This window comes from Pelobates fuscus, chromosome 1 (assembly GCF_036172605.1).
Source record: "Pelobates fuscus isolate aPelFus1 chromosome 1, aPelFus1.pri, whole genome shotgun sequence".
Lineage (NCBI taxonomy): Eukaryota > Metazoa > Chordata > Amphibia > Anura > Pelobatidae > Pelobates > Pelobates fuscus.
Window position 1 is genome coordinate 129,503,230 of NC_086317.1, and position 22,830 is coordinate 129,526,059.

The 22,830-nt window shown below is 38.8% G+C and overlaps 3 non-coding genes across 3 annotated transcripts; all 3 read left to right on the forward strand.

Annotated features, from left to right (window-relative positions):
* Window positions 1-5,457: 5,457 nt before the first annotated feature.
* Window positions 5,458-5,539, forward strand: TRNAS-GCU (transfer RNA serine (anticodon GCU)). Its single transcript has one exon. It is a non-coding gene; the product is annotated as a tRNA-Ser (tRNA).
* A 5,162-nt stretch (window positions 5,540-10,701) lies between these two features.
* On the forward strand, window positions 10,702-10,783 carry TRNAS-GCU (transfer RNA serine (anticodon GCU)). Its single transcript has one exon. It is a non-coding gene; the product is annotated as a tRNA-Ser (tRNA).
* Window positions 10,784-15,945: 5,162 nt separating this feature from the next.
* On the forward strand, window positions 15,946-16,027 carry TRNAS-GCU (transfer RNA serine (anticodon GCU)). Its single transcript has one exon. It is a non-coding gene; the product is annotated as a tRNA-Ser (tRNA).
* The last annotated feature ends 6,803 nt before the right edge of the window (window positions 16,028-22,830 follow it).

The following is a 22,830-nucleotide window of genomic DNA, read 5'->3' on the forward strand; positions in this document are numbered from 1 at the left end:
ACTTTTCTACAAAACTCTGTTCCTCAGAGAACTTTGTAAACTCACGTTACTGTCTGTGTTAGTCAACCGTCATTTATTTGCAAGGCTATTTTAATGGAGGGTCCAGGGAGTTTTTACACCATAAATAGGCACAGAGTCGCATTCATGGCAGTTCCACAAGTTGGAAATAAGCACCATTTTTCCCATTGATACCTATAGCATAACAATAATGCTTGTCTTAAATACAACTTATTCAAACAAAAATTCACATTATTATCATCCCCAATCTGTAACTGTAAAAATAACGCAAATTAGAGCTCAAATCAAAATTATTTTGATTGAGTCCAGAAAACAAGAGCACACCCTGTCTTTTCCTCACCTCGTCAAAGAGAACCAATTTGCCCTGACACTTGACGGCAAAATCGACAGGAAAAAAGCACACATTTTTTCCCCCGATGTGTAGTGCATAACACTAAGGCTTGTCTTAAAAACAACTAACACAAACAAAAATTCACATTATTATCATCCCCAATCTGTAACTGTAAAAATAACACAAATTAGAGATACGGCCACCGTGCACTTCACCGACTGCGTCTAACAGCATGCGTGCGCCATTGTCAGACGAGGTGGCCGAGTAGTTAAGGCGATGGACTGCTAATCCATTGTGCTCTGCATGCATGGGTTAGAATCCCAACTTCGTCGACTTTTCTACAAAACTCTGTTCTTCAGAGAACTTTGTAAACTCACGTTACTGTCTGTGTTAGTCAACCGTCATTTATTTGCAAGGCTATTTTAATGGAGGGTCCAGGGAATTTTTACACCATAAATAGGCACAGAGTCGCATTCATGGCAGTTCCACAAGTTGGAAAAAAGCACCATTTTTCCCATTGATACCTATAGCATAACAATAATGCTTGTTTTAAAAACAACTTATTCAAACAAAAATTCACATTATTATCATCCCCAATTTTTAACTGTAAAAATAATGCAAATTAGAGCTCAAATCAAAATTATTTTGATTGAGTCCAGAAAACAAGAGCACACCCTGTCTTTTCCTCACCTCGGCAAAGAGAATCCCATCTTCGTCGACTTTTCTACAAAACTCTGTTCCTCAGAGAACTTTGTAAACTCACGTTACTGTCTGTGTTAGTCAACTGTCATTTATTTGCAAGGCTATTTTAATGGAGGGTCCAGGGAATTTTTACACCATAAATAGGCACAGAGTCGCATTCATGGCAGTTCCACAAGTTGGAAATAAGCACCATTTTTCCCATTGATACCTATAGCATAACAATAATGCTTGTCTTAAAAACAACTTATTCAAACAAAAATTCACATTATTATCATCCCCAATCTGTAACTGTAAAAATAACGCAAATTAGAGCTCAAATCAAAATTATTTTGATTGAGTCCAGAAAACAAGAGCACACCCTGTCTTTTCCTCACCTCGGCAAAGAGAACCAATTTGCCCTGACACTTGACGGCAAAATCGACAGGAAAAAAGCACACATTTTTCCCCCCGATGTGTAGTGCATAACACTAAGGCTTGTCTTAAAAACAACTAACACAAACAAAAATTCACATTATTATCATCCCCAATCTGTAACTGTAAAAATAACACAAATTAGAGATACGGCCACCGTGCACTTCACCGACTGCGTCAAACAGCATGCGTGCGCCACTGTTAGACGAGGTGGGCGAGTGGTTAAGGCGATGGACTGCTAATCCATTGTGCTCTGCACGCATGGGTTCGAATCCCATCTTCGTCGACTTTTCTACAAAACTCTGTTCCTCAGAGAACTTTGTAAACTCACGTTACTGTCTGTGTTAGTCAACCGTCATTTATTTGCAAGGCTATTTTAATGGAGGTTCCAGGGAATTTTTACACCATAAATAGGCACAGAGTCGCATTCATGGCAGTTCCACAAGTTGGAAATAAGCACCATTTTTCCCATTGATACCTATAGCATAACAATAATGCTTGTCTTAAAAACAACTTATTCAAACAAAAATTCACATTATTATCATCCCCAATCTGTAACTGTAAAAATAACGCAAATTAGAGCTCAAATCAAAATTATTTTGATTGAGTCCAGAAAACAAGAGCACACCCTGTCTTTTCCTCACCTCGGCAAAGAGAACCAATTTGCCCTGACACTTGACGGCAAAATCGACAGGAAAAAAGCACACATTTTTCCCCCCGATGTGTAGTGCATAACACTAAGGCTTGTCTTAAAAACAACTAACACAAACAAAAATTCACATTATTATCATCCCCAATCTGTAACTGTAAAAATAACACAAATTAGAGATACGGCCACCGTGCACTTCACCGACTGCGTCTAACAGCATGCGTGCGCCACTGTCAGACGAGGTGGCCGAGTGGTTAAGGCGATGGACTGCTAATCCATTGTGCTCTGCACGCATCGGTTCGAATCCCATCTTCGTCGACTTTTCTACAAAACTCTGTTCCTCAGAGAACTTTGTAAACTCACGTTACTGTCTGTGTTAGTCAACCGTCATTTATTTGCAAGGCTATTTTAATGGAGGGTCCAGGGAGTTTTTACACCATAAATAGGCACAGAGTCGCATTCATGGCAGTTCCACAAGTTGGAAATAAGCACCATTTTTCCCATTGATACCTATAGCATAACAATAATGCTTGTCTTAAATACAACTTATTCAAACAAAAATTCACATTATTATCATCCCCAATCTGTAACTGTAAAAATAACGCAAATTAGAGCTCAAATCAAAATTATTTTGATTGAGTCCAGAAAACAAGAGCACACCCTGTCTTTTCCTCACCTCGTCAAAGAGAACCAATTTGCCCTGACACTTGACGGCAAAATCGACAGGAAAAAAGCACACATTTTTTCCCCCGATGTGTAGTGCATAACACTAAGGCTTGTCTTAAAAACAACTAACACAAACAAAAATTCACATTATTATCATCCCCAATCTGTAACTGTAAAAATAACACAAATTAGAGATACGGCCACCGTGCACTTCACCGACTGCGTCTAACAGCATGCGTGCGCCATTGTCAGACGAGGTGGCCGAGTAGTTAAGGCGATGGACTGCTAATCCATTGTGCTCTGCATGCATGGGTTAGAATCCCAACTTCGTCGACTTTTCTACAAAACTCTGTTCTTCAGAGAACTTTGTAAACTCACGTTACTGTCTGTGTTAGTCAACCGTCATTTATTTGCAAGGCTATTTTAATGGAGGGTCCAGGGAATTTTTACACCATAAATAGGCACAGAGTCGCATTCATGGCAGTTCCACAAGTTGGAAAAAAGCACCATTTTTCCCATTGATACCTATAGCATAACAATAATGCTTGTTTTAAAAACAACTTATTCAAACAAAAATTCACATTATTATCATCCCCAATTTTTAACTGTAAAAATAATGCAAATTAGAGCTCAAATCAAAATTATTTTGATTGAGTCCAGAAAACAAGAGCACACCCTGTCTTTTCCTCACCTCGGCAAAGAGAATCCCATCTTCGTCGACTTTTCTACAAAACTCTGTTCCTCAGAGAACTTTGTAAACTCACGTTACTGTCTGTGTTAGTCAACTGTCATTTATTTGCAAGGCTATTTTAATGGAGGGTCCAGGGAATTTTTACACCATAAATAGGCACAGAGTCGCATTCATGGCAGTTCCACAAGTTGGAAATAAGCACCATTTTTCCCATTGATACCTATAGCATAACAATAATGCTTGTCTTAAAAACAACTTATTCAAACAAAAATTCACATTATTATCATCCCCAATCTGTAACTGTAAAAATAACGCAAATTAGAGCTCAAATCAAAATTATTTTGATTGAGTCCAGAAAACAAGAGCACACCCTGTCTTTTCCTCACCTCGGCAAAGAGAACCAATTTGCCCTGACACTTGACGGCAAAATCGACAGGAAAAAAGCACACATTTTTCCCCCCGATGTGTAGTGCATAACACTAAGGCTTGTCTTAAAAACAACTAACACAAACAAAAATTCACATTATTATCATCCCCAATCTGTAACTGTAAAAATAACACAAATTAGAGATACGGCCACCGTGCACTTCACCGACTGCGTCTAACAGCATGCGTGCGCCACTGTCAGACGAGGTGGCCGAGTGGTTAAGGCGATGGACTGCTAATCCATTGTGCTCTGCACGCATCGGTTCGAATCCCATCTTCGTCGACTTTTCTACAAAACTCTGTTCCTCAGAGAACTTTGTAAACTCACGTTACTGTCTGTGTTAGTCAACTGTCATTTATTTGCAAGGCTATTTTAATGGAGGGTCCAGGGAATTTTTACACCATAAATAGGCACAGAGTCGCATTCATGGCAGTTCCACAAGTTGGAAATAAGCACCATTTTTCCCATTGATACCTATAGCATAACAATAATGCTTGTCTTAAAAACAACTTATTCAAACAAAAATTCACATTATTATCATCCCCAATCTGTAACTGTAAAAATAACGCAAATTAGAGCTCAAATCAAAATTATTTTGATTGAGTCCAGAAAACAAGAGCACACCCTGTCTTTTCCTCACCTCGTCAAAGAGAACCAATTTGCCCTGACACTTGACGGCAAAATCGACAGGAAAAAAGCACACATTTTTTCCCCCGATGTGTAGTGCATAACACTAAGGCTTGTCTTAAAAACAACTAACACAAACAAAAATTCACATTATTATCATCCCCAATCTGTAACTGTAAAAATAACACAAATTAGAGATACGGCCACCGTGCACTTCACCGACTGCGTCTAACAGCATGCGTGCGCCATTGTCAGACGAGGTGGCCGAGTAGTTAAGGCGATGGACTGCTAATCCATTGTGCTCTGCATGCATGGGTTAGAATCCCAACTTCGTCGACTTTTCTACAAAACTCTGTTCCTCAGAGAACTTTGTAAACTCACGTTACTGTATGTGTTAGTCAACCGTCATTTATTTGCAAGGCTATTTTAATGGAGGTTCCAGGGAATTTTTACACCATAAATAGGCACAGAGTCGCATTCATGGCAGTTCCACAAGTTGGAAATAAGCACCATTTTTCCCATTGATACCTATAGCATAACAATAATGCTTGTCTTAAAAACAACTTATTCAAACAAAAATTCACATTATTATCATCCCCAATCTGTAACTGTAAAAATAACGCAAATTAGAGCTCAAATCAAAATTATTTTGATTGAGTCCAGAAAACAAGAGCACACCCTGTCTTTTCCTCACCTCGGCAAAGAGAACCAATTTGCCCTGACACTTGACGGCAAAATCGACAGGAAAAAAGCACACATTTTTCCCCCCGATGTGTAGTGCATAACACTAAGGCTTGTCTTAAAAACAACTAACACAAACAAAAATTCACATTATTATCATCCCCAATCTGTAACTGTAAAAATAACACAAATTAGAGATACGGCCACCGTGCACTTCACCGACTGCGTCAAACAGCATGCGTGTGCCACTGTTAGACGAGGTGGCCGAGTGGTTAAGGCGATGGACTGCTAATCCATTGTGCTCTGCACGCATGGGTTCGAATCCCATCTTCGTCGACTTTTCTACAAAACTCTGTTCCTCAGAGAACTTTGTAAACTCACGTTACTGTCTGTGTTAGTCAACCGTCATTTATTTGCAAGGCTATTTTAATGGAGGGTCCAGGGAGTTTTTACACCATAAATAGGCACAGAGTCGCATTCATGGCAGTTCCACAAGTTGGAAATAAGCACCATTTTTCCCATTGATACCTATAGCATAACAATAATGCTTGTCTTAAATACAACTTATTCAAACAAAAATTCACATTATTATCATCCCCAATCTGTAACTGTAAAAATAACGCAAATTAGAGCTCAAATCAAAATTATTTTGATTGAGTCCAGAAAACAAGAGCACACCCTGTCTTTTCCTCACCTCGTCAAAGAGAACCAATTTGCCCTGACACTTGACGGCAAAATCGACAGGAAAAAAGCACACATTTTTTCCCCCGATGTGTAGTGCATAACACTAAGGCTTGTCTTAAAAACAACTAACACAAACAAAAATTCACATTATTATCATCCCCAATCTGTAACTGTAAAAATAACACAAATTAGAGATACGGCCACCGTGCACTTCACCGACTGCGTCTAACAGCATGCGTGCGCCATTGTCAGACGAGGTGGCCGAGTAGTTAAGGCGATGGACTGCTAATCCATTGTGCTCTGCATGCATGGGTTAGAATCCCAACTTCGTCGACTTTTCTACAAAACTCTGTTCTTCAGAGAACTTTGTAAACTCACGTTACTGTCTGTGTTAGTCAACCGTCATTTATTTGCAAGGCTATTTTAATGGAGGGTCCAGGGAATTTTTACACCATAAATAGGCACAGAGTCGCATTCATGGCAGTTCCACAAGTTGGAAAAAAGCACCATTTTTCCCATTGATACCTATAGCATAACAATAATGCTTGTTTTAAAAACAACTTATTCAAACAAAAATTCACATTATTATCATCCCCAATTTTTAACTGTAAAAATAATGCAAATTAGAGCTCAAATCAAAATTATTTTGATTGAGTCCAGAAAACAAGAGCACACCCTGTCTTTTCCTCACCTCGGCAAAGAGAATCCCATCTTCGTCGACTTTTCTACAAAACTCTGTTCCTCAGAGAACTTTGTAAACTCACGTTACTGTCTGTGTTAGTCAACTGTCATTTATTTGCAAGGCTATTTTAATGGAGGGTCCAGGGAATTTTTACACCATAAATAGGCACAGAGTCGCATTCATGGCAGTTCCACAAGTTGGAAATAAGCACCATTTTTCCCATTGATACCTATAGCATAACAATAATGCTTGTCTTAAAAACAACTTATTCAAACAAAAATTCACATTATTATCATCCCCAATCTGTAACTGTAAAAATAACGCAAATTAGAGCTCAAATCAAAATTATTTTGATTGAGTCCAGAAAACAAGAGCACACCCTGTCTTTTCCTCACCTCGGCAAAGAGAACCAATTTGCCCTGACACTTGACGGCAAAATCGACAGGAAAAAAGCACACATTTTTCCCCCCGATGTGTAGTGCATAACACTAAGGCTTGTCTTAAAAACAACTAACACAAACAAAAATTCACATTATTATCATCCCCAATCTGTAACTGTAAAAATAACACAAATTAGAGATACGGCCACCGTGCACTTCACCGACTGCGTCAAACAGCATGCGTGCGCCACTGTTAGACGAGGTGGGCGAGTGGTTAAGGCGATGGACTGCTAATCCATTGTGCTCTGCACGCATGGGTTCGAATCCCATCTTCGTCGACTTTTCTACAAAACTCTGTTCCTCAGAGAACTTTGTAAACTCACGTTACTGTCTGTGTTAGTCAACCGTCATTTATTTGCAAGGCTATTTTAATGGAGGTTCCAGGGAATTTTTACACCATAAATAGGCACAGAGTCGCATTCATGGCAGTTCCACAAGTTGGAAATAAGCACCATTTTTCCCATTGATACCTATAGCATAACAATAATGCTTGTCTTAAAAACAACTTATTCAAACAAAAATTCACATTATTATCATCCCCAATCTGTAACTGTAAAAATAACGCAAATTAGAGCTCAAATCAAAATTATTTTGATTGAGTCCAGAAAACAAGAGCACACCCTGTCTTTTCCTCACCTCGGCAAAGAGAACCAATTTGCCCTGACACTTGACGGCAAAATCGACAGGAAAAAAGCACACATTTTTCCCCCCGATGTGTAGTGCATAACACTAAGGCTTGTCTTAAAAACAACTAACACAAACAAAAATTCACATTATTATCATCCCCAATCTGTAACTGTAAAAATAACACAAATTAGAGATACGGCCACCGTGCACTTCACCGACTGCGTCTAACAGCATGCGTGCGCCACTGTCAGACGAGGTGGCCGAGTGGTTAAGGCGATGGACTGCTAATCCATTGTGCTCTGCACGCATCGGTTCGAATCCCATCTTCGTCGACTTTTCTACAAAACTCTGTTCCTCAGAGAACTTTGTAAACTCACGTTACTGTCTGTGTTAGTCAACTGTCATTTATTTGCAAGGCTATTTTAATGGAGGGTCCAGGGAATTTTTACACCATAAATAGGCACAGAGTCGCATTCATGGCAGTTCCACAAGTTGGAAATAAGCACCATTTTTCCCATTGATACCTATAGCATAACAATAATGCTTGTCTTAAAAACAACTTATTCAAACAAAAATTCACATTATTATCATCCCCAATCTGTAACTGTAAAAATAACGCAAATTAGAGCTCAAATCAAAATTATTTTGATTGAGTCCAGAAAACAAGAGCACACCCTGTCTTTTCCTCACCTCGTCAAAGAGAACCAATTTGCCCTGACACTTGACGGCAAAATCGACAGGAAAAAAGCACACATTTTTTCCCCCGATGTGTAGTGCATAACACTAAGGCTTGTCTTAAAAACAACTAACACAAACAAAAATTCACATTATTATCATCCCCAATCTGTAACTGTAAAAATAACACAAATTAGAGATACGGCCACCGTGCACTTCACCGACTGCGTCTAACAGCATGCGTGCGCCATTGTCAGACGAGGTGGCCGAGTAGTTAAGGCGATGGACTGCTAATCCATTGTGCTCTGCATGCATGGGTTAGAATCCCAACTTCGTCGACTTTTCTACAAAACTCTGTTCTTCAGAGAACTTTGTAAACTCACGTTACTGTCTGTGTTAGTCAACCGTCATTTATTTGCAAGGCTATTTTAATGGAGGGTCCAGGGAATTTTTACACCATAAATAGGCACAGAGTCGCATTCATGGCAGTTCCACAAGTTGGAAAAAAGCACCATTTTTCCCATTGATACCTATAGCATAACAATAATGCTTGTTTTAAAAACAACTTATTCAAACAAAAATTCACATTATTATCATCCCCAATTTTTAACTGTAAAAATAATGCAAATTAGAGCTCAAATCAAAATTATTTTGATTGAGTCCAGAAAACAAGAGCACACCCTGTCTTTTCCTCACCTCGGCAAAGAGAATCCCATCTTCGTCGACTTTTCTACAAAACTCTGTTCCTCAGAGAACTTTGTAAACTCACGTTACTGTCTGTGTTAGTCAACTGTCATTTATTTGCAAGGCTATTTTAATGGAGGGTCCAGGGAATTTTTACACCATAAATAGGCACAGAGTCGCATTCATGGCAGTTCCACAAGTTGGAAATAAGCACAATTTTTCCCATTGATACCTATAGCATAACAATAATGCTTGTCTTAAAAACAACTTATTCAAACAAAAATTCACATTATTATCATCCCCAATCTGTAACTGTAAAAATAACGCAAATTAGAGCTCAAATCAAAATTATTTTGATTGAGTCCAGAAAACAAGAGCACACCCTGTCTTTTCCTCACCTCGTCAAAGAGAACCAATTTGCCCTGACACTTGACGGCAAAATCGACAGGAAAAAAGCACACATTTTTTCCCCCGATGTGTAGTGCATAACACTAAGGCTTGTCTTAAAAACAACTAACACAAACAAAAATTCACATTATTATCATCCCCAATCTGTAACTGTAAAAATAACACAAATTAGAGATACGGCCACCGTGCACTTCACCGACTGCGTCTAACAGCATGCGAGCGCCATTGTCAGACGAGGTGGCCGAGTAGTTAAGGCGATGGACTGCTAATCCATTGTGCTCTGCATGCATGGGTTAGAATCCCAACTTCGTCGACTTTTCTACAAAACTCTGTTCTTCAGAGAACTTTGTAAACTCACGTTACTGTCTGTGTTAGTCAACCGTCATTTATTTGAAAGGCTATTTTAATGGATGGTCCAGGGAATTTTTACACCATAAATAGGCACAGAGTCGCATTCATGGCAGTTCCACAAGTTGGAAAAAAGCACCATTTTTCCCATTGATACCTATAGCATAACAATAATGCTTGTTTTAAAAACAACTTATTCAAACAAAAATTCACATTATTATCATCCCCAATTTTTAACTGTAAAAATAATGCAAATTAGAGCTCAAATCAAAATTATTTTGATTGAGTCCAGAAAACAAGAGCACACCCTGTCTTTTCCTCACCTCGGCAAAGAGAATCCCATCTTCGTCGACTTTTCTACAAAACTCTGTTCCTCAGAGAACTTTGTAAACTCACGTTACTGTCTGTGTTAGTCAACCGTCATTTATTTGCAAGGCTATTTTAATGGAGGGTCCAGGGAATTTTTACACCATAAATAGGCACAGAGTCGCATTCATGGCAGTTCCACAAGTTGGAAATAAGCACCATTTTTCCCATTGATACCTATAGCATAACAATAATGCTTGTCTTAAAAACAACTTATTCAAACAAAAATTCACATTATTATCATCCCCAATCTGTAACTGTAAAAATAACGCAAATTAGAGCTCAAATCAAAATTATTTTGATTGAGTCCAGAAAACAAGAGCACACCCTGTCTTTTCCTCACCTCGGCAAAGAGAACCAATTTGCCCTGACACTTGACGGCAAAATCGACAGGAAAAAAGCACACATTTTTCCCCCCGATGTGTAGTGCATAACACTAAGGCTTGTCTTAAAAACAACTAACACAAACAAAAATTCACATTATTATCATCCCCAATCTGTAACTGTAAAAATAACACAAATTAGAGATACGGCCACCGTGCACTTCACCGACTGCGTCAAACAGCATGCGTGTGCCACTGTTAGACGAGGTGGCCGAGTGGTTAAGGCGATGGACTGCTAATCCATTGTGCTCTGCACGCATGGGTTCGAATCCCATCTTCGTCGACTTTTCTACAAAACTCTGTTCCTCAGAGAACTTTGTAAACTCACGTTACTGTCTGTGTTAGTCAACCGTCATTTATTTGCAAGGCTATTTTAATGGAGGGTCCAGGGAGTTTTTACACCATAAATAGGCACAGAGTCGCATTCATGGCAGTTCCACAAGTTGGAAATAAGCACCATTTTTCCCATTGATACCTATAGCATAACAATAATGATTGTCTTAAAAACAACTTATTCAAACAAAAATTCACATTATTATCATCCCCAATTTTTAACTGTAAAAATAATGCAAATTAGAGCTCAAATCAAAATTATTTTGATTGAGTCCAGAAAACAAGAGCACACCCTGTCTTTTCCTCACCTCGGCAAAGAGAACCAATTTGCCCTGACACTTGACGGCAAAATCGACAGGAAAAAAGCACACATTTCCCCCCCCGATGTGTAGTGCATAACACTAAGGCTTGTCTTAAAAACAACTAACACAAACAAAAATTCACATTATTATCATCCCCAATCTGTAACTGTAAAAATAACACAAATTAGAGATACGGCCACCGTGCACTTCACCGACTGCGTCTAACAGCATGCGTGCGCCACTGTCAGACGAGGTGGCCGAGTGGTTAAGGCGATGGACTGCTAATCCATTGTGCTCTGCACGCATCGGTTCGAATCCCATCTTCGTCGACTTTTCTACAAAACTCTGTTCCTCAGAGAACTTTGTAAACTCACGTTACTGTCTGTGTTAGTCAACTGTCATTTATTTGCAAGGCTATTTTAATGGAGGTTCCAGGGAATTTTTACACCATAAATAGGCACAGAGTCGCATTCATGGCAGTTCCACAAGTTGGAAATAAGCACCATTTTTCCCATTGATACCTATAGCATAACAATAATGCTTGTCTTAAAAACAACTTATTCAAACAAAAATTCACATTATTATCATCCCCAATCTGTAACTGTAAAAATAACGCAAATTAGAGCTCAAATCAAAATTATTTTGATTGAGTCCAGAAAACAAGAGCACACCCTGTCTTTTCCTCACCTCGGCAAAGAGAACCAATTTGCCCTGACACTTGACGGCAAAATCGACAGGAAAAAAGCACACATTTTTCCCCCCGATGTGTAGTGCATAACACTAAGGCTTGTCTTAAAAACAACTAACACAAACAAAAATTCACATTATTATCATCCCCAATCTGTAACTGTAAAAATAACACAAATTAGAGATACGGCCACCGTGCACTTCACCGACTGCGTCTAACAGCATGCGTGCGCCACTGTCAGACGAGGTGGCCGAGTGGTTAAGGCGATGGACTGCTAATCCATTGTGCTCTGCACGCATCGGTTCGAATCCCATCTTCGTCGACTTTTCTACAAAACTCTGTTCCTCAGAGAACTTTGTAAACTCACGTTACTGTCTGTGTTAGTCAACTGTCATTTATTTGCAAGGCTATTTTAATGGAGGGTCCAGGGAATTTTTACACCATAAATAGGCACAGAGTCGCATTCATGGCAGTTCCACAAGTTGGAAATAAGCACCATTTTTCCCATTGATACCTATAGCATAACAATAATGCTTGTCTTAAAAACAACTTATTCAAACAAAAATTCACATTATTATCATCCCCAATCTGTAACTGTAAAAATAACGCAAATTAGAGCTCAAATCAAAATTATTTTGATTGAGTCCAGAAAACAAGAGCACACCCTGTCTTTTCCTCACCTCGTCAAAGAGAACCAATTTGCCCTGACACTTGACGGCAAAATCGACAGGAAAAAAGCACACATTTTTTCCCCCGATGTGTAGTGCATAACACTAAGGCTTGTCTTAAAAACAACTAACACAAACAAAAATTCACATTATTATCATCCCCAATCTGTAACTGTAAAAATAACACAAATTAGAGATACGGCCACCGTGCACTTCACCGACTGCGTCTAACAGCATGCGTGCGCCATTGTCAGACGAGGTGGCCGAGTAGTTAAGGCGATGGACTGCTAATCCATTGTGCTCTGCATGCATGGGTTAGAATCCCAACTTCGTCGACTTTTCTACAAAACTCTGTTCTTCAGAGAACTTTGTAAACTCACGTTACTGTCTGTGTTAGTCAACCGTCATTTATTTGCAAGGCTATTTTAATGGAGGGTCCAGGGAATTTTTACACCATAAATAGGCACAGAGTCGCATTCATGGCAGTTCCACAAGTTGGAAAAAAGCACCATTTTTCCCATTGATACCTATAGCATAACAATAATGCTTGTTTTAAAAACAACTTATTCAAACAAAAATTCACATTATTATCATCCCCAATTTTTAACTGTAAAAATAATGCAAATTAGAGCTCAAATCAAAATTATTTTGATTGAGTCCAGAAAACAAGAGCACACCCTGTCTTTTCCTCACCTCGGCAAAGAGAATCCCATCTTCGTCGACTTTTCTACAAAACTCTGTTCCTCAGAGAACTTTGTAAACTCACGTTACTGTCTGTGTTAGTCAACTGTCATTTATTTGCAAGGCTATTTTAATGGAGGGTCCAGGGAATTTTTACACCATAAATAGGCACAGAGTCGCATTCATGGCAGTTCCACAAGTTGGAAATAAGCACAATTTTTCCCATTGATACCTATAGCATAACAATAATGCTTGTCTTAAAAACAACTTATTCAAACAAAAATTCACATTATTATCATCCCCAATCTGTAACTGTAAAAATAACGCAAATTAGAGCTCAAATCAAAATTATTTTGATTGAGTCCAGAAAACAAGAGCACACCCTGTCTTTTCCTCACCTCGTCAAAGAGAACCAATTTGCCCTGACACTTGACGGCAAAATCGACAGTAAAAAAGCACACATTTTTTCCCCCGATGTGTAGTGCATAACACTAAGGCTTGTCTTAAAAACAACTAACACAAACAAAAATTCACATTATTATCATCCCCAATCTGTAACTGTAAAAATAACACAAATTAGAGATACGGCCACCGTGCACTTCACCGACTGCGTCTAACAGCATGCGTGCGCCATTGTCAGACGAGGTGGCCGAGTAGTTAAGGCGATGGACTGCTAATCCATTGTGCTCTGCATGCATGGGTTAGAATCCCAACTTCGTCGACTTTTCTACAAAACTCTGTTCTTCAGAGAACTTTGTAAACTCACATTACTGTCTGTGTTAGTCAACCGTCATTTATTTGCAAGGCTATTTTAATGGAGGGTCCAGGGAATTTTTACACCATAAATAGGCACAGAGTCGCATTCATGGCAGTTCCACAAGTTGGAAAAAAGCACCATTTTTCCCATTGATACCTATAGCATAACAATAATGCTTGTTTTAAAAACAACTTATTCAAACAAAAATTCACATTATTATCATCCCCAATTTTTAACTGTAAAAATAATGCAAATTAGAGCTCAAATCAAAATTATTTTGATTGAGTCCAGAAAACAAGAGCACACCCTGTCTTTTCCTCACCTCGGCAAAGAGAATCCCATCTTCGTCGACTTTTCTACAAAACTCTGTTCCTCAGAGAACTTTGTAAACTCACGTTACTGTCTGTGTTAGTCAACTGTCATTTATTTGCAAGGCTATTTTAATGGAGGGTCCAGGGAATTTTTACACCATAAATAGGCACAGAGTCGCATTCATGGCAGTTCCACAAGTTGGAAATAAGCACAATTTTTCCCATTGATACCTATAGCATAACAATAATGCTTGTCTTAAAAACAACTTATTCAAACAAAAATTCACATTATTATCATCCCCAATCTGTAACTGTAAAAATAACGCAAATTAGAGCTCAAATCAAAATTATTTTGATTGAGTCCAGAAAACAAGAGCACACCCTGTCTTTTCCTCACCTCGTCAAAGAGAACCAATTTGCCCTGACACTTGACGGCAAAATCGACAGGAAAAAAGCACACATTTTTTCCCCCGATGTGTAGTGCATAACACTAAGGCTTGTCTTAAAAACAACTAACACAAACAAAAATTCACATTATTATCATCCCCAATCTGTAACTGTAAAAATAACACAAATTAGAGATACGGCCACCGTGCACTTCACCGACTGCGTCTAACAGCATGCGTGCGCCATTGTCAGACGAGGTGGCCGAGTAGTTAAGGCGATGGACTGCTAATCCATTGTGCTCTGCATGCATGGGTTAGAATCCCAACTTCGTCGACTTTTCTACAAAACTCTGTTCTTCAGAGAACTTTGTAAACTCACGTTACTGTCTGTGTTAGTCAACCGTCATTTATTTGAAAGGCTATTTTAATGGAGGGTCCAGGGAATTTTTACACCATAAATAGGCACAGAGTCGCATTCATGGCAGTTCCACAAGTTGGAAAAAAGCACCATTTTTCCCATTGATACCTATAGCATAACAATAATGCTTGTTTTAAAAACAACTTATTCAAACAAAAATTCACATTATTATCATCCCCAATTTTTAACTGTAAAAATAATGCAAATTAGAGCTCAAATCAAAATTATTTTGATTGAGTCCAGAAAACAAGAGCACACCCTGTCTTTTCCTCACCTCGGCAAAGAGAATCCCATCTTCGTCGACTTTTCTACAAAACTCTGTTCCTCAGAGAACTTTGTAAACTCACGTTACTGTCTGTGTTAGTCAACCGTCATTTATTTGCAAGGCTATTTTAATGGAGGGTCCAGGGAATTTTTACACCATAAATAGGCACAGAGTCGCATTCATGGCAGTTCCACAAGTTGGAAATAAGCACCATTTTTCCCATTGATACCTATAGCATAACAATAATGCTTGTCTTAAAAACAACTTATTCAAACAAAAATTCACATTATTATCATCCCCAATCTGTAACTGTAAAAATAACGCAAATTAGAGCTCAAATCAAAATTATTTTGATTGAGTCCAGAAAACAAGAGCACACCCTGTCTTTTCCTCACCTCGGCAAAGAGAACCAATTTGCCCTGACACTTGACGGCAAAATCGACAGGAAAAAAGCACACATTTTTCCCCCCGATGTGTAGTGCATAACACTAAGGCTTGTCTTAAAAACAACTAACACAAACAAAAATTCACATTATTATCATCCCCAATCTGTAACTGTAAAAATAACACAAATTAGAGATACGGCCACCGTGCACTTCACCGACTGCGTCAAACAGCATGCGTGTGCCACTGTTAGACGAGGTGGCCGAGTGGTTAAGGCGATGGACTGCTAATCCATTGTGCTCTGCACGCATGGGTTCGAATCCCATCTTCGTCGACTTTTCTACAAAACTCTGTTCCTCAGAGAACTTTGTAAACTCACGTTACTGTCTGTGTTAGTCAACCGTCATTTATTTGCAAGGCTATTTTAATGGAGGTTCCAGGGAATTTTTACACCATAAATAGGCACAGAGTCGCATTCATGGCAGTTCCACAAGTTGGAAATAAGCACCATTTTTCCCATTGATACCTATAGCATAACAATAATGCTTGTCTTAAAAACAACTTATTCAAACAAAAATTCACATTATTATCATCCCCAATCTGTAACTGTAAAAATAACGCAAATTAGAGCTCAAATCAAAATTATTTTGATTGAGTCCAGAAAACAAGAGCACACCATGTCTTTTCCTCACCTCGGCAAAGAGAACCAATTTGCCCTGACACTTGACGGCAAAATCGACAGGAAAAAAGCACACATTTCCCCCCCCCGATGTGTAGTGCATAACACTAAGGCTTGTCTTAAAAACAACTAACACAAACAAAAATTCACATTATTATCATCCCCAATCTGTAACTGTAAAAATAACGCAAATTAGAGCTCAAATCAAAATTATTTTGATTGAGTCCAGAAAACAAGAGCACACCCTGTCTTTTCCTCACCTCGGCAAAGAGAACCAATTTGCCCTGACACTTGACGGCAAAATCGACAGGAAAAAAGCACACATTTTTCCCCCCGATGTGTAGTGCATAACACTAAGGCTTGTCTTAAAAACAACTAACACAAACAAAAATTCACATTATTATCATCCCCAATCTGTAACTGTAAAAATAACACAAATTAGAGATACGGCCACCGTGCACTTCACCGACTGCATCAAACAGCATGCGTGCACCACTGTTAGACGAGGTGGCCGAGTGGTTAAGGCGATGGACTGCTAATCCTTTGTGCTCTGCACGCATGGGTTTGAATCCCATCTTCGTCGACTTTTCTACAAAACTCTGTTCCTCAGAGAACTTTGTAAACTCACGTTACTGTCTGTGTTAGTCAACCGTCATTTATTTGCAAGGCTATTTTAATGGAGGTTCCAGGGAATTTTTACACCATAAATAGGCACAGAGTCGCATTCATGGCAGTTCCACAAGTTGGAAATAAGCACCATTTTTCCCATTGATACCTATAGCATAACAATAATGCTTGTCTTAAAAACAACTTATTCAAACAAAAATTCACATTATTATCATCCCCAATCTGTAACTGTAAAAATAACGCAAATTAGAGCTCAAATCAAAATTATTTTGATTGAGTCCAGAAAACAAGAGCACACCCTGTCTTTTCCTCACCTCGGCAAAGAGAATCCCATCTTCGTCGACTTTTCTACAAAACTCTGTTCCTCAGAGAACTTTGTAAACTCACGTTACTGTCTGTGTTAGTCAACCGTCATTTATTTGCAAGGCTATTTTAATGGAGGGTCCAGGGAATTTTTACACCATAAATAGGCACAGAGTCGCATTCATGGCAGTTCCACAAGTTGGAAATAAGCACCATTTTTCCCATTGATACCTATAGCATAACAATAATGCTTGTCTTAAAAACAACTTATTCAAACAAAAATTCACATTATTATCATCCCCAATCTTTAACTGTAAAAATAACGCAAATTAGAGCTCAAATCAAAATTATTTTGATTGAGTCCAGAAAACAAGAGCACACCATGTCTTTTCCTCACCTCGGCAAAGAGAACCAATTTGCCCTGACACTTGACGGCAAAATCGACAGGAAAAAAGCACACATTTTCCCCCCCGATGTGTAGTGCATAACACTAAGGCTTGTCTTAAAAACAACTAACACAAACAAAAATTCACATTATTATCATCCCCAATCTGTAACTGTAAAAATAACGCAAATTAGAGCTCAAATCAAAATTATTTTGATTTAGTCCAGAAAACAAGAGCACACCCTGTCTTTTCCTCACCTCGGCAAAGAGAACCAATTTGCCCTGACACTTGACGGCAAAATCGACAGGAAAAAAGCACACATTTTTCCCCCCGATGTGTAGTGCATAACACTAAGGCTTGTCTTAAAAACAACTAACACAAACAAAAATTCACATTATTATCATCCCCAATCTGTAACTGTAAAAATAACACAAATTAGAGATACGGCCACCGTGCACTTCACCGACTGCGTCAAACAGCATGCGTGCGCCACTGTTAGACGAGGTGGCCGAGTGGTTAAGGCGATGGACTGCTAATCCATTATTCTCTGCACGCATGGGTTCGAATCCCATCTTCGTCGACTTTTCTACAAAACTCTGTTCCTCAGAGAACTTTGTAAACTCACGTTACTGTCTGTGTTAGTCAACCGTCATTTATTTGCAAGGCTATTTTAATGGAGGGTCCAGGGAATTTTTACACCATAAATAGGCACAGAGTCGCATTCATGGCAGTTCCACAAGTTGGAAATAAGCACCATTTTTCCCATTGATACCTATAGCATAACAATAATGCTTGTCTTAAAACAACTTATTCAAACAAAAATTCACATTATTATCATCCCCAATCTGTAACTGTAAAAATAACGCAAATTAGAGCTCAAATCAAAATTATTTTGATTGAGTCCAGAAAACAAGAGCACACCCTGTCTTTTCCTCACCTCGGCAAAGAGAACCAATTTGCCCTGACACTTGACGGCAAAATCGACAGGAAAAAAGCACACATTTCCCCCCCCGATGTGTAGTGCATAACACTAAGGCTTGTCTTAAAAACAACTAACACAAACAAAAATTCACATTATTATCATCCCCAATCTGTAACTGTAAAAATAACACAAATTAGAGATACGGCCACCGTGCACTTCACCGACTGCGTCTAACAGCATGCGTGCGCCACTGTCAGACGAGGTGACCGAGTGGTTAAGGCGATGGACTGCTAATCCATTGTGCTCTGCACGCATGGGTTCGAATCCCATCTTCGTCGACTTTTCTACAAAACTCTGTTCCTCAGAGAACTTTGTAAACTCACGTTACTGTCTGTGTTAGTCAACTGTCATTTATTTGCAAGGCTATTTTAATGGAGTGTCCAGGGAATTTTTACACCATAAATAGGCACAGAGTCGCATTCATGGCAGTTCCACAAGTTGGAAATAAGCACCATTTTTCCCATTGATACCTATAGCATAACAATAATGCTTGTCTTAAAAACAACTTATTCAAACAAAAATTCACATTATTATCATCCCCAATCTGTAACTGTAAAAATAACGCAAATTAGAGCTCAAATCAAAATTATTTTGATTGAGTCCAGAAAACAAGAGCACACCCTGTCTTTTCCTCACCTCGGCAAAGAGAATCCCATCTTCGTCGACTTTTCTACAAAACTCTGTTCCTCAGAGAACTTTGTAAACTCACGTTACTGTCTGTGTTAGTCAACCGTCATTTATTTGCAAGGCTATTTTAATGGAGGGTCCAGGGAATTTTTACACCATAAATAGGCACAGAGTCGCATTCATGGCAGTTCCACAAGTTGGAAATAAGCACCATTTTTCCCATTGATACCTATAGCATAACAATAATGCTTGTCTTAAAAACAACTTATTCAAACAAAAATTCACATTATTATCATCCCCAATCTTTAACTGTAAAAATAACGCAAATTAGAGCTCAAATCAAAATTATTTTGATTGAGTCCAGAAAACAAGAGCACACCATGTCTTTTCCTCACCTCGGCAAAGAGAACCAATTTGCCCTGACACTTGACGGCAAAATCGACAGGAAAAAAGCACACATTTTCCCCCCCGATGTGTAGTGCATAACACTAAGGCTTGTCTTAAAAACAACTAACACAAACAAAAATTCACATTATTATCATCCCCAATCTGTAACTGTAAAAATAACGCAAATTAGAGCTCAAATCAAAATTATTTTGATTTAGTCCAGAAAACAAGAGCACACCCTGTCTTTTCCTCACCTCGGCAAAGAGAACCAATTTGCCCTGACACTTGACGGCAAAATCGACAGGAAAAAAGCACACATTTTCCCCCCCGATGTGTAGTGCATAACACTAAGGCTTGTCTTAAAAACAACTAACACAAACAAAAATTCACATTATTATCATCCCCAATCTGTAACTGTAAAAATAACACAAATTAGAGATACGGCCACCGTGCACTTCACCGACTGCATCAAACAGCATGCGTGCACCACTGTTAGACGAGGTGGCCGAGTGGTTAAGGCGATGGACTGCTAATCCTTTGTGCTCTGCACGCATGGGTTTGAATCCCATCTTCGTCGACTTTTCTACAAAACTCTGTTCCTCAGAGAACTTTGTAAACTCACGTTACTGTCTGTGTTAGTCAACCGTCATTTATTTGCAAGGCTATTTTAATGGAGGTTCCAGGGAATTTTTACACCATAAATAGGCACAGAGTCGCATTCATGGCAGTTCCACAAGTTGGAAATAAGCACCATTTTTCCCATTGATACCTATAGCATAACAATAATGCTTGTCTTAAAAACAACTTATTCAAACAAAAATTCACATTATTATCATCCCCAATCTGTAACTGTAAAAATAACGCAAATTAGAGCTCAAATCAAAATTATTTTGATTGAGTCCAGAAAACAAGAGCACACCCTGTCTTTTCCTCACCTCGGCAAAGAGAATCCCATCTTCGTCGACTTTTCTACAAAACTCTGTTCCTCAGAGAACTTTGTAAACTCACGTTACTGTCTGTGTTAGTCAACCGTCATTTATTTGCAAGGCTATTTTAATGGAGGGTCCAGGGAATTTTTACACCATAAATAGGCACAGAGTCGCATTCATGGCAGTTCCACAAGTTGGAAATAAGCACCATTTTTCCCATTGATACCTATAGCATAACAATAATGCTTGTCTTAAAAACAACTTATTCAAACAAAAATTCACATTATTATCATCCCCAATCTTTAACTGTAAAAATAACGCAAATTAGAGCTCAAATCAAAATTATTTTGATTGAGTCCAGAAAACAAGAGCACACCATGTCTTTTCCTCACCTCGGCAAAGAGAACCAATTTGCCCTGACACTTGACGGCAAAATCGACAGGAAAAAAGCACACATTTTCCCCCCCGATGTGTAGTGCATAACACTAAGGCTTGTCTTAAAAACAACTAACACAAACAAAAATTCACATTATTATCATCCCCAATCTGTAACTGTAAAAATAACGCAAATTAGAGCTCAAATCAAAATTATTTTGATTTAGTCCAGAAAACAAGAGCACACCCTGTCTTTTCCTCACCTCGGCAAAGAGAACCAATTTGCCCTGACACTTGACGGCAAAATCGACAGGAAAAAAGCACACATTTTTCCCCCCGATGTGTAGTGCATAACACTAAGGCTTGTCTTAAAAACAACTAACACAAACAAAAATTCACATTATTATCATCCCCAATCTGTAACTGTAAAAATAACACAAATTAGAGATACGGCCACCGTGCACTTCACCGACTGCGTCAAACAGCATGCGTGCGCCACTGTTAGACGAGGTGGCCGAGTGGTTAAGGCGATGGACTGCTAATCCATTATTCTCTGCACGCATGGGTTCGAATCCCATCTTCGTCGACTTTTCTACAAAACTCTGTTCCTCAGAGAACTTTGTAAACTCACGTTACTGTCTGTGTTAGTCAACCGTCATTTATTTGCAAGGCTATTTTAATGGAGGGTCCAGGGAATTTTTACACCATAAATAGGCACAGAGTCGCATTCATGGCAGTTCCACAAGTTGGAAATAAGCACCATTTTTCCCATTGATACCTATAGCATAACAATAATGCTTGTCTTAAAACAACTTATTCAAACAAAAATTCACATTATTATCATCCCCAATCTGTAACTGTAAAAATAACGCAAATTAGAGCTCAAATCAAAATTATTTTGATTGAGTCCAGAAAACAAGAGCACACCCTGTCTTTTCCTCACCTCGGCAAAGAGAACCAATTTGCCCTGACACTTGACGGCAAAATCGACAGGAAAAAAGCACACATTTCCCCCCCCGATGTGTAGTGCATAACACTAAGGCTTGTCTTAAAAACAACTAACACAAACAAAAATTCACATTATTATCATCCCCAATCTGTAACTGTAAAAATAACACAAATTAGAGATACGGCCACCGTGCACTTCACCGACTGCGTCTAACAGCATGCGTGCGCCACTGTCAGACGAGGTGACCGAGTGGTTAAGGCGATGGACTGCTAATCCATTGTGCTCTGCACGCATGGGTTCGAATCCCATCTTCGTCGACTTTTCTACAAAACTCTGTTCCTCAGAGAACTTTGTAAACTCACGTTACTGTCTGTGTTAGTCAACTGTCATTTATTTGCAAGGCTATTTTAATGGAGTGTCCAGGGAATTTTTACACCATAAATAGGCACAGAGTCGCATTCATGGCAGTTCCACAAGTTGGAAATAAGCACCATTTTTCCCATTGATACCTATAGCATAACAATAATGCTTGTCTTAAAAACAACTTATTCAAACAAAAATTCACATTATTATCATCCCCAATCTGTAACTGTAAAAATAACGCAAATTAGAGCTCAAATCAAAATTATTTTGATTGAGTCCAGAAAACAAGAGCACACCCTGTCTTTTCCTCACCTCGGCAAAGAGAATCCCATCTTCGTCGACTTTTCTACAAAACTCTGTTCCTCAGAGAACTTTGTAAACTCACGTTACTGTCTGTGTTAGTCAACCGTCATTTATTTGCAAGGCTATTTTAATGGAGGGTCCAGGGAATTTTTACACCATAAATAGGCACAGAGTCGCATTCATGGCAGTTCCACAAGTTGGAAATAAGCACCATTTTTCCCATTGAT